The sequence below is a fragment of the Benincasa hispida genome, chromosome 12 (assembly GCF_027475165.1).
Source record: "Benincasa hispida cultivar pf3 chromosome 12, pf3_genome.v1.1, whole genome shotgun sequence".
Lineage (NCBI taxonomy): Eukaryota > Viridiplantae > Streptophyta > Magnoliopsida > Cucurbitales > Cucurbitaceae > Benincasa > Benincasa hispida.
The window spans coordinates 9,424,042-9,430,041 of NC_143489.1; positions in this window are offsets into that span (position 1 = coordinate 9,424,042).

Consider the following 6,000-nt stretch of genomic DNA (forward strand, 5'->3'; position numbering starts at 1 on the left):
ATGTGATATAATTAACGTTTAATTATGAAAATAAACAAATTAAAGGGTTGAAAATATTTAAATATGATTTAAATATTGAATATATGAATGGGGATTCATGTTTGAGATAGGTGTTTTATTAATTTAATTAAATTATGTAATTAATTATTTGAATTAATTTTATTTAAACCTAAATTTGAATTTATGAAATTCAAATTAAAATCAAAATTCATTTTAAATTGATTTTTTGAAAATTTATTTAAAAGTAAAAGAATTTTGAAAGTGGGATTTTCCCACTTTTTCCACTTAATTTAACACTTTGAATCCCACTAAATTAGTAGATTATTTGGTGTCAAATTAACATGCAATTAGATTGCATGAGTTTCTTCTATAAATAGAAGAAAAATTGGTTGGAAATTTTTTCATGCAATTTTACATATTTAAAGAAGAATTTGTTCTTAACTTTCACACACTAAAAACCTATCAACTCTCTCAAATTCCCTTAAATTTCTTCACAAATTGGATCTCACAATCTGTTTTAAGGCTAAAGAATAGCGGGAAAGACTCTAGCAATAGTCCACGAAGTGTTCATGATCAGAAGTTACCAAGGAGTTGCTGAAATTTTGAGTTCTACAGAGGTTGTAATCTTAAACCCTAAAATCTTGTTATGAACATGCATGCTTGATCCTTAAAATTAATATAGTTGGAGTGCTTAAGATTCAAACTGCTTGCACATGTACGTTGTTATCTCTTTCACTTTTGAGGAGCCTAAAATAATAATGCTTGGTGATTCTCATGCCACCCAAATTCTAAGGATTGGTGAGGTTGAATTAAGTTCACCTGGAAGAGTTATGATTTTGAAAGATGTGCTCTACACACCCTCCATGAGAAAGGATTTGATGTCGAGTTATTTTCTTAATAAAGCAGACTTTGAACAAACTATGGAATCTGATCAGTATGTAATAACAAAAAAGGAAATTTTTGTTGGGAAAGGTTATACATGTGATGGAATGTTCAAATTGAACATCAAGAATATCAATAAAGCATCTACCAGTTCAGTTTATATGCTCTATTATTTAAATTTTTGGCATGCTTCTTTATGTCATATAAATAGTAAATATGTGGGGATAATTAGTAGCCTTGAATTAATTCCTAGCTTAAAAAATAATTTTGAACATACAGTAAAACTAGATCACAAAAGAACCTTGAAAGAAATATCAAATTACTAGAATTAATTCACACAAATTTACGTGAATTTAAAGGAATTTTAACTAGAGGAAGAAATAGATACTTTATCACTTATATTGATGATTTGTCAAAATATACTTATGTTTATTTATTAAAAATAAAAGTGATGCTTTTGAGAATTTTAAAAAATTATCCTCGAATTTGAAAATCAATTTGATAGAAAAGTTAAAAAGAATTAGAGGTCGAGAATATGAATTAGTTGAATTTAGTTAATATGCTAAATCATTAGGAATAATTCATGAGACTACTTCCGGATATTCACTTGGTTTGACATGCTATGCTACTAGAAGCAGGTGCATCTATTACTCTTTGGGGTGAAGTTTTGACTACTTGTCATGTGTTAAATAGAGTACCACATAAAATGACAAAGATTACATCTTTTCAATTATGGAAATGGTATAAGTCAAATTTTGGATATTTAGCTTTTGTAAGGCTAATAGATCATAAAAGACTAAAATTAGGGTATAAAGCTACTTCTTCTATTTTTCTTGGATATATGCAACTAATAGTCCAACCAATAAATTTCTTGATATTGAACATAATGTGATTTTTTTAATCAAATAATGTAATTTTTCACGAAGAAATATTTCCTTTCAAGTGAAGAAATAGTGGGGTCAAAGTAGTGACCAAACTTCTAAGTTTGGTTCCTCTACTCCTAGTGATAATAATGACAACAATTCCCCAGTTGAATTGAGGTGAAGTAAAAGAGCTAGAACTGTGAAAGTTTTTTTTGTCCTAATTTTTGTGTTTATAATATTTAGGAAACACCAATTTCTTTGCAAGAAACTTTAACATCCCCATATGCAATTTTGTGGAAAGATGTTGTAAATGATGAGATGAAATCACTAATTTCTAATAAAATTTGGAAGTTAGTTGATTTGCCACTAGGTTGTAAAACTATTGGGTGTAAATGGATTCTAAGAAAAAAATTGAAACTAGTTGGTAGTATAGACAAGTATAAAGCTACACTAGTCGCAAAAGGTTTAAACAAAAGGAAGATTTAGACTTCTTTGATACATTTTCTCCGTTTACAAGAATCACATCTATTAGATTGTTAAGTGCAATTGCTGTAATCTTTTAAATGAATATTCATCAAATGGATGTGAAAACAAGTTTTTTAAATTGTGATTTAGAAGAAAAAAATGATATGGACCAACTTCAAGGTTTTCTAGAGCCTGGATAAGAGAACAAAGTATGTAAGCTTACTAAATCTTTATATGACTTAAAGCAAGCTCTAGAGGAGTGATATGAAAAATTTGATTCTTGCATGTTGATGATTTACTGACAAGTGCATCTATCATAAATCATGGAAAAATTTTCATGTTATTATTAGCCTATATGTTGATGATTTACTAATCTTTGGCTCAAATAATTTTGTTATAAATGAAACAAAAAAGTTGTTGAATAGTCATTTTGATATTAAAGATCTTGACGAGGCTAATTTTATTCTGGATTTGAAAATAATGAAAAGTCCAGATGGATTTTTTCTTAATCAATCACATTATATCGAGAAAATACTTAAGAAATATAATTATTTTGATTGTAAACACGTGTTTACTCCATTTGATTCAATTCACTTATTTCCTATTGAAAAATGATAGTAGTGAAATTAAATTAAAAAAGAAGTATGCTAGTGTGACTGGTAGCCTATGATATGCAATTGATTGTACTAGACCTAACAATGTATATGTAGTAGGAGTTCTTAGCAGATTTATAAGTAAGCCAGGTAAGGAGCATTGGCATGTCAATGACCATGTTATGAAATATTTATTGGGAACAAAAGATAATGGATTACTCTATAAAGAAATATCCTAATATTATTGAAGGATTTTTCTAATGCTTACTGGAATACATTGTCAGATGATTATCTATCCACTACATGGTATATTTTTACCTTGGGAAGTAATGCTATTTGTTGAAAATCTAAAAAAACAAACGATTATTACTAATTTCACTATGGAAGTAGAGCTTATTGTTTTAGCTGCAGCTATTGAGGAAGCCAGTTGACTTAAGAGATTTATTCCAAAGTGGGAGAAACCAGTATCTCCAATCTTGATAAATTGTGATACCACTACCATAATTGGTAGAGTAAAAAGTTGTTTTTATAATGATAAATCCAAACCTACAAGAAGAAACACAGTACTGTGAGATCTTATTGGAGTAATGAAATCATTAATGTAAATTATATTAAATCTTGTGATAATCTTGCAGATCTATTAACAAATACCTTAACTAAAGAAAAGATCTAGAACACATCAAGAGAGATGGGGTTGAAGCCCTTATAATTATCATGAGCCATATATAAGGATACCTACCTAGTGATTAGAGATCTTGAGAACTAGGTTCAAAGTGAAAAATGAATTATAAATGGCCAAGAAATGCACTATCTTTATATATTGATCCATCCCTATGATGTGAGTGCATTATCCTATAAAGATATGGTGGGTTGATTTTTTTTTCAATAAATTCTTAATAAAATTCGTAACTCTTATGAGTAGGGCGTGTTATATTGTAGGAGTACCCTTGAAAAATTTTATGTATATGAGTGTGAGAGTCGGGCCGCTCTCAATGAGAATATGGAGTTTATTCTCAAATACATTCATGAAATACTATGATTAAGGCCTTAAAGTGTTAATAATAAAGCTCATGACAACACTTAGATAATTATGTATGGATAATAAGTTTTCTATTTCCTCTTTAGCGTTATAGTTCAAGTCAGAGACCACTACTAACGTTGGAATACAAATTATAATTTTACTAGTAAAGGTTCAATGTAGAGTCAAATCTTTATGATGCATAATTATCTTTCTTTTGATCATCTATCTTGTTACTTATTTTAAGTATTAAAAATGAGTGGGGGATTGTTGTTACAATTTTAATAGTTTTAATGAGTTTTAAGTCATACATGAGACAAGTTAGAAGTTAAAAGTTAAAAGAAGTTTTGTTAATAAACTAGAGAAAAAACATATTTTTTGTGGCTATTTGAGAATGTAAAATGAAATTCATTAATTATATGTTAATTGTCTAGATCTAAAAATTCAATATAAATACCTAGTGTTTCTTTCTCTCAGATCATAACACAAAACACCAACCAATACTCAATATATCTTTCTTTCTTACCCTCTCAGGCTCTTTTAAGAGCAATTGACCAAAATTAAAAGGTGTTTTAGTTGTAAAGCTTTGAGCTCAACCTTTCAGACCAGAGTGGTTTGAACTACACAACGTTTTAGTTGATTTGTTGTATCCTAGAGGGAACAAGCTAGAGAATATCTGTTGCACCGATGGTTGATATAAAGAAATTCAATACACACTGTAGAGGACTTGAATCTCCTTAAAGAGAGCGAGATATTTGTACCTCAATCTAATTGTTTACATATGTATTTCTCAATATTTACTCCATTTTCCCCTATTATTCTTTAATTCCCCCATCAACTTTCATCCACAAAACATGATTTGGGCTAATGGTTAAAGTTGACCCATCTTATTCTGGCCCAATAAAAGTTGAGCTTGTAAGCCCTGTCCTTGGCACTTTTCTAACTTGGGCTAATACTCTCAATTTTCAAAATTAGCCAAATCCAACAATCAAATTGAGACCAAAATAACAACCAAATTATCAGATTTATGAATTCTATTAGATTAAATAACCACGGGTTAGCTTATCAACATTATGGTAAGTGTGCTTCAAAAGAAAAAAAAAATCATAGTATGGGAAAAGAATTAACAAACCTTTGAGGAGTCTATCTAGATAAGACCTTAAAGATATGACTTATGAGAATGGGAGAACTTTAAACAAACTATGGTTTTCATAACCTTGCTCCAATAATGGTAGATGCTTAATTGACTAAACAAAATATGAGGTATATACTATACTTATATAAGGGGTGTTTGGTTCATTATTTCAAAATATGACATTTTAATTTTGAAGCATAGCCTTTAACTATTGCATTTTAATTAATAAAAAATGTAAAAGAGCATTTTAGTAATCCTACCTGTTTGATTCCAATTTCATATGCGAGTACACAGCAACAATGAGATTTTGATTATTACGATTCCAACCAACTCCAAATAAGCAAAATCAAAGGACTTTCATTCCCATTTACGATCATTTTCCATTCGATTAAAGCTTATTTCCATCATGAAAAAGTAAATATGCATTTAATGTAATATTGTAGCCATCAATGTAAAAAATTGAATGGAAAGGTTTGCTAGCTACCTAGTACTGTTGAGTTGTGCTTTTAAGTTGTCTTGCTTTTGTTAAATTTACCATTAACTCAAAGGTAGTCTTATTTTAAAACTAAGGGTATGTTTGTAATACATCTTTAAGTATTTAATTTAAAAAATAAGTCATTTTAGAAAAAATTAGAGTGTTTAACAATCACTCAAAACAGTTTTTTCAATGTATTTTAATCAATTTTTATCAAAATTTTTTAAATAAAAATGAGTTTTTCATAAACAATTTTTTTTGAAGTGGATCCAAATGAGCCTTGAACTAATATGAATAGATAAAATTTAGGTTAAACTTAAAAGCTTTTAGTGAATATGGATTGTGTCTATGAAGTCTCGACCTCAAAAAGTGTGTAATGGAGTTATTTTAAAATTCAACGTTATTTTAATAGATCTTTAAATATTTATTTTAAAACGTGTAAAAAATTCTTGAAATGTGTGTTTTGTGTTAAGTTCATCTATAATTTTTAAAAAGTGCTTGTTAAATATATATGGTATAAAATTAAAAATTTGAAAATCTATATTGTTGAAGACAAAAGACTATGTCAA